This window comes from Megascapheus bottae, chromosome 1 (genome assembly GCF_031878675.1).
Source record: "Megascapheus bottae isolate mThoBot1 chromosome 1, mThoBot2.hap1, whole genome shotgun sequence".
Classification (NCBI taxonomy): domain Eukaryota; kingdom Metazoa; phylum Chordata; class Mammalia; order Rodentia; family Geomyidae; genus Megascapheus; species Megascapheus bottae.
This window is the reverse complement of record NC_143509.1, coordinates 90523965-90540408: the sequence shown is the minus strand read 5'-3', so window position 1 is coordinate 90540408 and position 16444 is coordinate 90523965.

Genomic DNA, 16444 nt, shown 5'->3' with positions numbered 1-16444 from the left:
AGGACTCTCCCAATTATGAGATAACATGAAGTTCATTAGATGAAGCTTGTTTTCAATTAGATACACATGAACTAATAAAATAACAAATAATTTCTGTTCACATTTAATAGTTTGTGGTGAAAAAGAAATAGTGAAACTAAATTAAGGAAAAAAAGTTTTGTCCCTTCATTCATAGTTTCAAAGTATTGATCCCTGTGTGACAATACTGAAACTCTGTCCTTAAAAAATAGAGAGATCAGGAGCATGATCTAGTGGTAGTGTGCTTGCCTAGCATACATGAAACAGTGGCTTTGATTCCTCAGTACCCCATACACAGAGAAAACCAGAAGTGGTGCTGTGGTTCAATGGGTAGAACACTAGTCTACCCATTGAGAAAGTCTAAGGACAGTGCTCAGACCCTGAGTCCAAGTCTTAGGACTGGCAGAAAAAATGTAGAGAATATTTACAGTTGGACAGATTACATTTCCCTGACACTATAACTTGTTTTTGATAACTTGGGATCTTCTTTGTGGAAATATCTTGATTCTGTTTCATCATCTTCTCTTGTATCTTCAATGCATGTAGCATAAGTATTTATTATGGAAATTGTGTCACTGGCTTATACCTGCTGGAATTTTGCAGTATAATAACAAATACTATTGAAATCCAGAATATAATGAAGATATGCTTTTTCTAGTTTGTTGAAACTAGAAAACCAAAAGGAAATGGATACATTTCTAGATGTATGAACCAACTAAAATTAAATCCAGATAACACAAAGTATTTAAATTTATTTTAAAAAATTGAAATTGAAGTAGTAATAAATACTCTCCCAATTAAAAAAAACAAGACTGCGTGGATTCACTGTTAGCTATCAGGATTTTAAAGATGTAACAATATTATTCAATAATTTTTAGTGAAATTGAAATGAAAATGAAACTATTAAAGTCATAGTATGAAGGTGGCATTACATTTAAACCAAAACCAGACAGAAACAGAGAATCATATAGCAATCTCTTTTATGAATACAGAGTCTAACTTTTTAATTACATTCTTTCCATGATTAATCAGCATAATTGTATACATACAGTGATCAACTTGCTTTTATCCAAGTTATTCAAGGTTGCTTCAACAGACAAAATTAATAAATGTAATACATTATATAAATAAAATCAAAGACAAAAATCATAAACTAATTTCAATTGATGAAGAAAAGGTCTCTGACAAAATTCAACACCTTTTTATTTGAAAAGCTAAGAAGAAATGTAGAACAGATGGAATATCCTTCACCATAAAGAGGGTAAGTTATGCATGACTGAATTATAGCCAACATTATACTAAATGTGATAAAGTTAAAATCCTTTTCTGCATAGTCAGAAATGAAACAAAGATGTTCAGTTTCTCCACTACTATTCAATACATTACCATAATTCTGATCTAGAGAAATAACACAAAGTAAAATATAAATATATAAAAATGATCCAAATGGGAATCAGAAGTCATATTATCCTTATTTATGGATAATATGATTTGGTACTCAGCCCCAAGATTCTATCCCTAAACTCCTAATACTGGTATATACTTCACCAAATGGTGCTTGGAAACTGGATGCCTGATGTTGAAAATGGAAATTTATTTTTCACTTTGCATTGATAACAATTTAAGGTGGGATTTAAGTATCTGAATAAAGACAAGAAGCTCTGAAGCTATTATATGAAAAGTTGGGAAAGCATTGGAACATATGGGTAAAAGCAGTAACTTCCTGAGTAGAATTCTGATAGTTCAGCAAATAAAAGGAAGTGCTGACAAATGAGATTGTATCAAACTACAATTGAGGCTGATAAAAATTGGAGGTGATGGTGGTGGGAATTGATGGCCTAAGAATTGCTTGTCTTTTAGGTAAAGTCTCTTTCAAAGAGTTCTATGGCATTTTTATAGAGTATAACTTGTACAATTTTGTCTTTTAGGTGTTTCATTTTATTCAGCTTCCCCTGCCAATAAGAGCACAATTATTTTTGAAACACAATCTTGTCTAGACATTGTAATAGATATAGTGATCTTATCAGGCTCACTGAGATCACACATTTTGTCTGTTTTCCTTGATAATAATTCAATAAATAGTGTTAGTGGGAGATCAATGACTTTGGATCTGCTTCTTATAGGTATAAGTAGCTCATGCTTTTCCTTAAGTTCATGTTATACCAAAAGGAAGTGTGCTCATCTTTTGAACAGGCAAGTCCTGAATTGTTTTAACTGTTTCCTTTTCATCTCTTTTTAATTTATAACCAATCAACTGACTATGTATATATATGTATACACATATATATACATTTACTGTGCTAACCTCATTCTACTAATATGAGACCAAAAACAACTTGTAACCAAGTTACATGCAGAAATCCTTCAGAAAGCTTATGATAGTCCACAGTTTTATCAAATGTTTCCATATCGGTTACCTAGATCATACCTCATCTAAACCTGGTTTATATAAATAGCTTCCCCACTGACTATCATTCAGCCCCAAATCAGCAGCACATATTTTGGGTTACTTCTGTTGCAGTGTTAATGTCTGTATAAAGGTCCTGTGGTGACAAAGCATAACAGCAGATTGGCAATTGAGCATCTCAGCCATGTTTCCCCATGTCCTCTCATTTGTGGACTGAATAAAAAATCCTCCTCTTAGATTTGAATAGTACAAAAATAGAAGAGCATCTGGAATAAACTGTACATTCATTTTTTTAAAGTTCTGTTGTGACATACTTCACATTCATTCACACCTCATTGATCAAAACACACTGTATGGTAAAACACAGTGATCCAGTGAGGTTAATGCAGAATTTCACCCATAGAACAATTGAGAATGTTATCACTTGACTGGGTATTTATAAATCTAGAATGAAGAAGAACAAGTAAGAAAACTATTTATTATCAGATATTGACCGTAATTCTCTCTCTTTCTGCAGGGGGTAGGTTAAAATCTACCCCACCATGTATTCTATCTTCTCAAACAACTACATATGTATTATAAATCACAAGCAACTGGAATGCAGTGACAATGAAAGTTGAGTTTATGTCAAGAGTCCTCATCTTCTGCAGTGGGTTGGGTTTTACATGAAATCAGAAATCAACTTGAAAATGTCAGTTTTCTATAAAACAGGATGCTTGTCTTTCACTCTTTTGTTCTCTTAACCTGGGGCTTTAGAAATACCTTCTTGAAAGTCATTTGTACACATTAATAAAATGTTTCCTTTCTTTTACTTAGAAGAAGGAAGTTTTATACTTTTACTTTTCATATAATACACGATTTCTTTTCCAAGGCCACCATACCTCTTTATCTTTTATATGCTGTTTAATTCAAAACCTTTCATTTCTAGAGGAGATTTTTCAATTGATCAAGTAAAATACACAATGCTCTTATTGTATCAATACCTAAAATTCAACTCCAGTGGAACAGACAGACTGATTTAATCAGTAGGGAGTTAATTAAAAGTAAAGACCAAGAAACTTATGCTTTTAAATTATATGAAACTAAAAAAAAGATGTATGATAAATTAAGTGATTACACTTTTTTATTTCCTTGTTACCATTTAGTGGGTCAGAAACCAATTGTATCACTATCTTTTTAATAGCTTTTCATTCTAATCCCTTAGTTAAATAGATCTATTTTTTAAAATAATTACATACTCTACCATTCTTGTAGATAAAATGCACAGGCAAAAATCTCATCACTGTAACAAATTTTTAGCAATGAAATCATATATACTATTCCAGCAATTTTTCTAGCCCCGCACCTAATTATGTACATACCCATTACTTAGTTCACAGAAGTGAATGTCAAGCTAATTAGGACTTTTATTAGGCTTTTCAGCCACAAAATAGACTGGTCAGATTTTCTAGTAAATTAGAAAAGCATATTGAGTGTATTCTAAAACCCCATTGTTTGAAAGCACTGCAGCAATAGAGCAAATATATTGAATAATTGTCAGTACCATCCCAAAGTACCTTTCAGTCCATACACTTCTTTCACTGTTTTGCTGGCAACGACATTGCATATGGAACAGTGCAATGTGGAATTATCATTTTCTTTATGTTATTTGCTAGAGTCTATCTCCTCCTCCTCCTCCTCCTCCTCCTCCTCCTCCTCCTCCTCCTCCTCCTCCTCCTCCTCCTCCCTCCTCTTCCTCCTCCTCCTTCTTTCTTCCCACAGTGCTATTCCACAATCAGTCTTAGCATGAATACAAACCTCATTCGCTTCTTTTAGGCGTTTTAAGACTCCACAAAAGTCATTCCTAAAAACACAACCCTTATACATCTGCACATTGACTTGACCTAATCCTCCACCAACTAGAGCTTCTGAACTCCTTCTTTGTTTCCCCTGAACCACTTGAACTATTATTAGTGTTATTCTGCTAATCCTAAAGTCTCTCTTCTCCCCTTTCAACTTATACTCCAAGGGACACCTAGCTATTATCTGAGAACATGGATTGCATATCTTCTGGAAATCACAACCAAAAAGTAGACAAATATTTTTCTCGATATATTTCTTGTAATGTTTCTTCTCTTATTATTTCAATTACCTGAGATCTTATCTACTTAAAGATAGTAGTAGTAGTAGTAGTAGTAATAATTAGCTACTCAGAAGGCTGAGATCTGAGGATTGTGGTTCAAAGCCAGCCCAGGCACAAAAGTCTTTGAAACTTATCTCTGGAAGTGGTACGGCTCAAAGTGGTAAAGCTCTAGCCTTGAGCTGAAGAGCTCATGGACAGCGCCCAGGCATAAAGTTCAAGCCCCAGGACCAATAACAACAACAACAAAGAAACAAATGAGAAAATACTGAACTAGAAACAGAATTATTGGGAGAGCAATAAGGTGGTAGTTTGAAGTAACTTAATACTATGAATAGTTGCATGGTATTAAAGTATCTGCTTGCAGAATGTATTTATATTATATTAAAATTCTTTATAAAACTTTCACATTACATTTTTATCTTAAGAGGACAAAGACATATGAAAGGGTATAAATGTATGGGAATTAATGCACCATCTATCTGGCAAATATCATGTAACCCTTCTATTAATTACAATAAAACAATTAAAATTAAAAAAACAAACAAAAAAGAGTAAGAGCTGTAACACTAACTTTAATTGTACTTTTTTTACACAAAAAATCTGACTTCTTTAAAATAAATAAATAAATACAATTGTGGACTGCATATATCACATGGCACCTTGTACTGACCTTCAATGTAGCATGTTTTCCTACTCCATTTAGTCTACTATCAGTTTCTAATATGTCTTGTAAAAAGAGTTATAGTACTTCATCTATTGTGACTAGAAACTAACCACCATCTGTACCCATTTCCAATGAGGATTAGTAACATGTTTGATACACAGAACTGTGAATATTAAAATTTCTCTTTTATTTTCTGGCATATCCGGTAATGTTTTATTTTTGTATAAAATATTGTATTTAATCTTCAAATAGTGACATTACTTGACATTAGTATCTATGATTTCAGACATGACAGTAAAGAGGAAGATGTTCAATACTTTACCTCACACATTCAGTCATCAGGAGATGTAAGACATAGACAAGTGTTGATTCTGGATTCTAGATTCCAGCGATTCATATACTACATATCATTACTATTTACTGTGTCTCCCACCATGTATTGAAAAAGTATAAACGGTATGACTAAGATCTAGGAGGAATGAGATAGGTTAATATTATTTCCTGATATCTCAAGTTTAAGAGCTCTTATGTTGATTTTTAGCCTGGAAAAGAGATCTTTATGCCTGAACTCATTTGGTAATGCTGAGCTCATGCTCTGAGCCTACTGGGATAGTTGTTTTATTACACTGTCCTAGTCTTAGAAATCAGTTTATTGTTACAATGATTTCTGTGACACTTTGAGTAATAGTTGCTCTATGTTGAAATGTAGAAGTTGTTTACTCCAATTTTATCTGAAATAACTTGTCATTTAGCTTTTGGAGTTATATAATTATACATAGTGACATTGAGTTGCAGGAAGTATTTGCAGAAGTAGTATATTTATTAATGACTGCTTAGCATTGCTCTCCCTAGAAATTAACAAAAAATCTAGTTAGGTATGGATTAGATTTGTCTTCCAGAGATCACAGTTTTGTTTTTGGCAAACCCACCCTATTTATAATCAAATAGCTAAGATTGCTTTAAGTTCATATTAAATCTGGCCTCGGGTTTACCATTATAGATCTTCCTTGGATAAAGAAAAGTGACTTTTGAAATCCATTTTACAGAATGATATTTGCACCAGATTGCAATAAAATGCAGATTATAGGAAAAGACAATGAGCAGCTGTCTTAAGGAAAATATGCTTGTTAATGAGAGAAGACACTGGTATGTTAGATGATATTTAACTTGGGCTACATAATAGATTGAAACAAATATTTGAAAAAATGGAAGGTTGCTCACTCATCTGCCAACATGTTTTTCCAGCATCCTCAAAAGAAGACTGCATATCATTGCATTGTTGTATGGTAAGAACTGTGCCAACCAGAAAGCCAAAAAAATACTACTTTATAATTTTCCCCAAAAGAGTTAGTCTTCATAACGGGAAAAATCTATATTCTTGTGTGCCACAGAAAGAAGTACAAGTTGAGGATACAGAAGTAAGGCAAAAATGATGATGAGCTTGAAGTAGTGACTGCCCAGGGATTAATTCCCCACAATTGTCAGTGATCAAATACAGAACAGCAACTTTAAATAGTCTTCTGAAGAGAAGCACTTTTTACAGAGCAGGCTATTGCTAGAGGATTGGCACTGAACAGAAGCGACCAGACAAGAAGTCAATAGCATAGAAAGAGAGCAATTAGATCAGAGCCTGGTAGATCGTGAGGCAGTACAAATTTTGCGAGAGACTTTTACTTTGAAGAGTCCTACCATTCCTGCAATGTAATGGGCAGAGACATTTACTTTTGATGTATATTATCCAGTGATCAAAAGGAAAAAAAAGGATTTGCAGCCCATTTGTAAAATTACTTAACAATAATTATCAAAATAATGTAAAATAAATTATCTTTTATATAATAGTTAAATTAGTAGCTTTTTGGGTATTGTTCAGATAGGTACTTTATTTGAGCACTGCTTAAACTATGCAGTCTACAGCTGATCAAGATATATCATTTACTTTCTTGTCAATTCAATAACCCATTCAAGTAGGAACTGTGGATCTTTTTAATTTTTTAATTTCATGGTACTGGGATTAAAAGTCAAACTTGATAGGGAAATGATCTCAATATTGACTCATACCTACAGACGAAGGAATGTCTTCATGCTACAAGTATTTATCAAGACTAGCATGGTCAAATTTTAGATCATTTTAAAGATAAATTTGGACTATTTAAGTTCATTTTTTCCACTTGAAGGTAACAGTTTTATTCAACTAGCCAAACCTGTGAAATTCTCAAAGTATACACTTAGCTCAAATATGATAAAAATGGCTTGCTTTCTATCTTCTTTTCTTGCAAGTAAACTTTCAGCATAAAATGAATTTAAGGATTATTATGTTTTTCCACTACTGGATGTTTGGGTAAACCTTTCTACATTGTCAAAATGAAGACTTTACTGAAGAACTACGAAATAAAAAGGAGCTAAAAAATAACAAACTCGATAGATTAGGTCTGTATTTCCAAGCAGACTTTTTTTTTTTTTTTTTACTTTCTCATGATTGGTACTTTCTTATCTCTGTGGACTCTACCTCCGGTTTTAATCAAGTACCTCAGGGGCATGTCCCTGCAAATGTTTGCCTCTGCTACATTTGCCTCTTTATCTCTGGGTTCTATCAGATGCTTGCAAGAGAAGAGTGCTGCAACCATCTCTGGGAACCTAAGCACTAGACTGTTTCAGATCTTTACTCTGAAGTAGCTGAGGATCCTATGATATCTATTTTCAAAGCAAATGCCATTTTGGAAAGGGAGGAAATCTTCTTTGATTCACTCATGGCAAGAAAATATTGTGTAAGTTTCATTTTTATGATTGTTTCTTTCTTTTAAAGTTTCTAGTATTTTATATATATAGAGAGAGAGAGGATTGTATGTATATATACACTCAATGATACTAATTATTGTTGTTGGCTACATTTTTATTTTTATTTTATTTTTTAGTTTTTTGCCAGTGCTGGGATTGAGCTCAGGGCCTGAGAAATCTCCTTGGACTTTCTCAAGGCTAGAGCTCTACTACTTGAGCCTCAGCACCACTTCTGGCATTTTTATATGTATGTGGTACTGAGGAATCGAACCTGGGTCTTTTTGCATGGTAGGCAAACACTCTACCACTAGGCCAAACTTCCTGCCACTGGCTAAATTATTTAAGGATAATGATCTCTGCTATTACAAGTAACACAAACACTTGAGATGATGTCTTGATAGCATTTTGTTCATGAGGGTCTCCAATGAAGAACATTGTAATCTCTGTCTCCCAAGTAGCTGTGATTACATCCATTACCAGTGAACTTTACTACCTGTGCCTTGGGATGTATTCTTCATTCTACTTAATTTGGCAACTTTAGAATTTAAGGCATATTTCCCTCCTAAAATTTCATCAGGCATTCATTGTTGAGGAAGAATTCATCACTCATTTCTCTAGGCATATATGGTTATTGTATGTGTGTATACATTTTAGTCAATTTTTGCTACAGCTGTGGACGTTTACATTCATGACTTAGATCTATACATAGCAATATTTGCATACATATCTGATAAAAATATGTGTCACAGAGGAATTATAGATTTATTTAAAATTAAAATTATGAATAGCAGTAAAATCTTCTAAGAAACGTGATTTCCACAGGGCATTAACTTTGTTCAGGTTATTATACTGGTTATGGTACATTTTGTCCCTTTGTCAAACTGTACTGCTAATGAAATACTATTTTCATGATTCTGAATTTTTCAGATTTATGCAGGTGCAGTGCTGCATGCAAATATCTGCATTGTGTATGCAAACTGCAATTGGCAAAGGATAGTGGCTTCTCTCCTGCTAACTTTAAATAAGTCATGTCACAAATCGCATGTAAGTCATAAAATATTAAAACCAGTAGGCATAGAAACAAATGAGTATTACTATTAGCCTGAAGAAAAAAAAGGCTTTCACACTGATATCCATAACAAACAAGCAGGTAATAAAAGTGCTTTACTTTTCAAACTAGGTTTATGTTATATTTCTTCAAGTTTGTATGATTAGTATAGAAATGGTTCAAATGGTAATATAAACTCTGGTATCTCCAAATAAGTCTCACACATAATAACAGTTTCTTAACTTAAAAGGATACAAGAATACACAGTATAATATTTGCATCCTATTTCAGATTATTCCTTTTTTATCTGAAATTTGAAATTTATTTCTTGAACAGATTAATGTATGGTGTTTATAAAAGTGTAGTTTCCTCTTTCCCAGAGATGAAGACTAAAAATCAAGGCAGAGAGTAAGAACATAATTGCAATAATTGCATTTAGGGGAATCCATATCCATGTACATGTATATATGTGCATATTTGGAGAGAGAGGGAGAGGGAGGGAGAGGGAGAGAGAGAGAGAGAGAGAGAGAGAGAGAGAGAGAGAGAGAGAGAGAGAGAGAGAGAGAGAGAGAGAGAGAGAGAGAGAGAGAGACTGAGACTGCCCACCATTCAGGGATTTGAATAGATGGGAACAATTTAGTTTTTGGTTTGACTGTTCTCCATGCCAATCAGAAGACAAAATGGTTGAAAAGTGAAATTACAGTAAACTATGTTAGGGTTAGTACACTATGTTACTATCGACATGTGAATGGCAACTCTTGGTATGAAGAAAAAAGAGAAAAACAAAGGAGAGACTTTGGCTAGTGTCCGTTTGACAGTTTAAACTGTGTCTAAGCTGTTCTATTTATATTTTAGATTGCATAAAATAAATATGTATGCATGTTTAACTGCCTAGATAGACAGGTAGATGGGCAGAAATATAGAACAGCATGTGGAGACATAGAATGAACAATGCAATTTTCTTATATCTAAAGTGTTATCTGCTTCCAAGCATGCTGTGTGGATGAATTCCCACCCAGCCTGTAATACAAATGAGAGAGAGAGAGAGAGAGAGAGAGAGAGAGAGAGAGAGAGAGAGAGAGAGAGAGAGAGAGAGAGAGAGAGAGAGAGAGAGAGAGAGAGGGAGAAGGAGAGAAACACGCACGGACAGACAGGCAGACAGACAGAGAGAAAGAGAGAGACAGACACAGAGACAGAGACAGACACAGAGACACAGAGAGAGACAGATATAAACAGAGACAGACAGATTGAGAGAGACAGGGAGAGAGAGACCGGTAGAGGGAGAGAGACAGATAGGCAGGCAGGCAGGCAGGCAGAGAACAGGATAAAGGAAGGAGGGTTTTCTTGTTAGGAGTGAGTCAATACATTCAGAGCACCTTCCACATTCAGAGGGCCAGGATTATTCAAGGGTAGGAATTCCACCGTACCAAACTCACTGGGGAACATTTTAGAGCTGCCTAATAGACTCCCCAATGCCCTTATTTCCATTTTACTTAAGATGCCCCAAATTGTCTTCTCTGGATGGGATGGAATTCTTCCCATTCAAGGTGTAAATGACATGAACATTCCTCTTGCAGTGTATTCCAGTAGTTTTTTCTGCGTGTATGTTTCATTCAGGTATCCAAGTCATTCATGCCGGTTTGGCACCTGTGTTAGCTTTATGGCAGTGGAGATGAGTATTTTATTGTAGTTCATAAGTTCTCTGTCAACTACCTCCATGACTTTTAGCCCGAGATGTGGTAGATCATCACAGCAGAAAAGGGACCGGAGAGAAACTACTCCCCAGGACAGCCAATGAGCAGAAACAGAGTGGAATGGGCTGGAAAAGTGTGTAATCCTTCTAGGATCTGATTCCAGTGAGTTCTATAAATTCCACCAGCTCCTCAGACATAGGGGACAGCTCTGATTGGTGGACCTGTACAAGTCATTTCATAGTCTCCACAACTATGGCTATCAATCTATGCCCTTTCTTCACTTTCAAGAACCAAAGTGCTTCTAGTAAGTGGCTATCTGTTTAGCATTTTATTTCCTAAAATTATGCTTCTGTTTCTTTCTCTTTTATTTTACTCCTGGAATCCTTTTACTGAGCGTGTTTTGTTTTCCCTCAAGGCTAGTGCGCCTACCACTTTGGGCCACAGCACCACTTCTGGTTTCATAGTGGTTAATTGAGAGATAAGAGCTTCAAGGACTTTCTGCCTGGGCTGGCATTGAACCCAGATCCTCAGATCTCAGCCTCCTGAGTAGCTAGGATTACAGGTGTGAGCCACCATTTCCCAACTTGAACATATTTTTTTTTAATCATGAATTTTTTTTCAGACTCAAAACACTTCTACATCTCCCCAGTGAAACAATGGGTACTTTTCCAAACCATCCTTTTACACTTACCTTTGAAGCACCTTATTAAAAAGCCAGCTCTGGTTCTTCTACTCTGAATGAAGCTTTGTTACTGTGAATCCACACTGATATGCAAATCTGTGGTATGATCCAGGTAATGTTGTTTTAATTATCTGAATTCTATGTGTCTCCCTTGGGACAAACTAGGTTGTGGATAGTACTTGCTTATCCCTCTTTTGTTATGATTCTTGTGTCACTCTAAAGTTAGCTAAACTATAAACAAATTCTTTTTTTTTTTTTTTTGCCAGTCCTGGGCTTCAGCTCAGGGCCTGAGCACTGTCCTTGGACTTTCTCAAGGCTAGAGCTCTACCACTTGAGCCTCAGCACTACTTCCGGCTTTTTTTTTTGTAGGTTTGTGGTACCGAGGAATCGAACCCGGGTCTACATGCATGCTAGGCAAGCACTTTAACCACTAGGCCAAACTCCCGGCCTAAACAAATTCTTTATCAACACCCTACACTATTCAATGAAGATAGCTTTGTGAATCCAAATAGCATTATTGAAAGTTGCACATACAAAATGGAATAAAATTTTAAATATTCATGGGTGCGCAAAAAAGAAGAATGTATAAAGCTACTAGCTATTTATATCATCATAACTGCAAGCCTTTTCCTCTCTCATATATGTATATGTAATATGAAGAGGTTTTATGAAGTTGGCTATTAGAAGAATTTAGAATTTATTGAAGTCCTGTACAATAGCAGAAGCTTTAAGGGCATAATGACTTCTGAAAAAAGTGATTATTAGGCATAACATTAGCTTTCAATGCTCAAGTTCCACTCAAGAAACAGACTTTAAAAGTCAATGATATCCACACTATGAAAATTTCCACTCATCTGTGTGGGGAAGTTAGGAGCTTGTGACATTAAATTAAGGAACTGTCCTCAGTAGTGATAATGACATTTATCACATGTAGTTCTGATGTGATACCATGTCTATTTAGATTGAACATATCTGTTTTTCTTTTATTTAACAAATTTATTATCTTTATTTATTGCATCGTTTATTTCCAGGAATAAATGATATTTCTTGCCATCAGAGAAGCCTTTAGATATTTGGAGTTCTCACTTTTATTATATTTTTAAAAACAAAGCATAACATTTAATCTAGATTTTCCAGAGGATTAGATAGACCTTTTTGTGCTTTACAGTATTAAATAGTATGTTTTTCGCAGTGGGAATTTCCATATTAATATCAAAAATAAAAATGTATGTGATCAGAGTACGCATTATTTTTGGTATAACTCTTTAGACTTACTCTTCTTTCTTAAAATGGTTCCTGTAAATTAAAATTCTTCATATATAATTTCTTATTTTATTAACTTCCCCACTTTAAATTAGAAGCTAATAAATTATCATTCTCTTGATAACACTAAGTCACAAAAAATCCCTTGAATTTAATTCCAAAAATATTTTAAAATATGTAATATTTACTTCCTTGAAATATAAAAAATCAAGAATTAATAAATGATGGATTTTTCTCATCCAAGACTATACATTATCAAAAATAATCTTATTTAGGCCTCATTTTAAATAAAATTACCAATTTGACCAATATTTTAGGTGCTACTGAACATTTAAATATATTTACACATTTTCTTGATTCTGCCTTCCTCATTTTGAAAATATAATTCCATTCATTTATGTAATGAATTTAAATTTTCCAGTTCCTGAGTTTTGTCCTCAATGAAACATTGAATATTTTTACTGGAAAATTCAGAATAAAAACGGACAGCCCTTTTATTCTTAGAATTTCCTATTTTATCTTTGGAAACCGATAATGTTATTCAACTGTGCTTCCAGATTTTTATACTATTTGGCATTTTCTTTCTAGAGTTATAAAAATCTGCTCTTTACATAATGAGACTTCCTTTAATATCTGTCTTAAAATCCACAGAGTTCATATTCCTTAAATAGGTGAGTCATTCTAGGTAATTTATAGCTTCCACACCACCCAATTTATTTCCATGTCTTATAGGTGTCTAGTAGACTGAAATTTGTATGCTATCATTAAGATCTTTTTCATGTATATTTCTTTTAATGCTCTGATTCTCAGGAGTTATCTTGCAGAGTCATAAACTGAGCTTTCTTCAGTACATTTATTCAAATCCCCATGCTAACATTTAAAGTATATAAAAATTATTGTAGGAGGATAATAAGCACAGAGTAAAAATGGTGAATAAAGGGAGAAATCTTCATTTCTAGACATGAAGTATGCAATGAAAGTTTATTCAAAAGAAAGAGACAAAAGGTAGGACATTCTATTGTGACAAATGTGAATAATCAAAATTCTATTTATGGCTCCATTTTCTCATATGATTAGATGAAGAAGGGAAAGTGAGGAAGTGAATGAGTGTTGAGCACTGTCATTTCCTGACTCTTATACATCTGCCTAAGTTATCCCCATAACCCTTCTTTCAAAGCAGTGATGTGGGAATTGGTTGCTTATTAAATCATTCCAAGGAATAAACATAAAATGGTTTGTCTCCTATTATTTCCCTCCAGTGAATGTTTGATGGTTTCCCTTCGTGAAAAGAGACGGATTCTTCTTCCTGATAGCTTATGTTATTACCATCATATAAGTTTCACTTTCATCTTCTCAGAGCTTAGAGCCCTCCCTCAGTGAAAATACCCCATTCAGTCTTCATGCAGATTTCATCATTTCTTTTCCCTTTACCGCTGTCCTGAATTACATTAAGGAATAGGAAGTAATAGGATAAAGTTAGTCTGTAAATAGTGTGTAACTATAAAACTTTATTTTAGTCTCCTTTTTGGTATAAACTTTCTCAATATACTTTCACAAAAGTAGATTTTATCTCTGTGGTAACTAACTTTGCTCCTTCCTTATTATTTCAGCTATTGCTCTTATGATGATAAGTACTAGATTGCTAATTACTACAGTTCTCCTATCTGATATCTATGTGCACAGCTTTTTAGTCATTATGGACTGTTGACTTCCTAGAAGTTAACATCTGCAAACAATGGTATCTGCTTGCTGTGTTCTAGACATTTAAGATATAGAAGTCCAATTGGAAAGCATCTTCTTAAAAGGTCAGAATTAAAAAAAAGAAAACACAACAAAAAAACCCCACAAAACTACTGGCAGAAAAAATAAGACATTCCAGTAGAATAGGCACAGGTCTAAAATGTTCAGAAAATAGTTCTTCTCAGATTAGTAGTTATAACCCAGTTGCGTCATGTAGCATGCATATAAGCTTATCTTTTCAGTAAGACTTATTCATCTCTGTATATATATCTGAGTCTTGCAAAAATATATTCTAGACCAGTAGTTGGCAGACATTCTTGGCCAGATAGAAAATATTTTGAGCTTTAAAAACCATATGGTGTCTGTCACATCTACTCATCTACTCAACTCCACCAAAGTAGTAAAGAAAAAAGAAAGTGGATAAACAATTCATGAGGGAATGAAAGTGCTTTGCTGCTAGGAAATTACCCATCCAAGCCAAGAGAACTGACCTCTGCTTCAAGAAAGTTGTTGGATATATATACACATGGTTTATTACAGTGACCTAGAAATATTTGTGTGGTTAAGGCTGTGCAAAGTTAAATTTTGAGTGTTATGGGAGTCATAATATGGATGAAAGTAGTTAGAAGAGCAGAGTAAGGCTCACTTGTCATTTTAAGTTGAAACTGCCAGAAAATGAGTGCAAGGGATGATAGGTTGTTAGTGGTGATATCTAGGACAGCATTCCGAAGAATTTTTAAGAGTTCTCATTTTTAACCTTTTGACGTAGAACAGTGGGAGAACAGGATGACAATGTTGAACATTACAAACCTTCTATAAACCTTCACCAGCTGAACACCAGTGACTCAGACATAAGAATCACAGTTCAAAGTCAGCCAGAGCAGAAATGTGTATGATGCTTCTGTTTCTTATGTCCAATTAATCATCCCAAACAACAACAACCACAAAAACTAAACAAAAATAGAACTGTAGAGGAAGGGTATCAATGAATGTGAAGTAATGGTGAATATAATGTAACCCTCCTATTAATTACAATAAAAATATATGGAAAAAATAGAACTGTAATTTGAGAGAAAAACTTAACAGATAACATGCCAAGGCTACAACTTAAAATCCAGTACCACACACACACACACACACACACACACACACACACACACACATGCATGCACACACCTCAGCTAAACTTCTCTATAAGTGAATCACCAAAAAGTGTGATTATGAAGAGTGTATATCAGCTGTCGGGAATTGGTATATTTCCTGTTCAATCTCTCATTTTGGAGGCTTGATGGACTTTTGTTTTCAATTGAGAAATCAAAGAGGAAAAAAGAAAAAGAAAAAGAGAAAACAATTGGAAGAGATGGACCCAGTAAAAGCTGATGATGTAATTTAATAAGACACTGATGGAGAAGGTAAATAAATGATTTGAAGATTCTGACCTGGAAAGTGATAATTGCTGAAAAAGATTGGAACAATGCCATATAATCTAGTATTTTAGCATGCACAGATCTCTGTATTTTCTAATGATAAGCAATTCTGGAATAGAAAATTGTGTATGTGAATTGTATTTAATGCTTTCAATGTTAAAAAGTAAACATTTTCAGTTATCATATAGACAAATAAAAAACAAATTCATCATGATAAATTTTAACTTCCCCTAAATGAACATATGTGATTGATCATTTTCATTTTCTACTGCAATTATATTCTTGGTTTTCCTATGAACTACTGACACTTAAGAATGAATTAAGACTGGTGACATGGTATGTTCCTATGCCATTTATCATTCTTCTTTTTTTTCCTGAAGAAATAATACACTTCACTTGTGGTAATATCAATGTTGAGTTACCAGACTCTTTTCTTGTAAAGATAAATGTTACATCCTGTCTAAATTACGTTTTCCATCTGACTTTAAATTCCCACGTGGCTAATTGTAAATTTTCACAGGCAGAAATTTGACAATGGCTTTAATAAATCTTGTGGTTTTGTACATATCTATTTTGACATATGCCTCTAGGTCGATGGCAATAA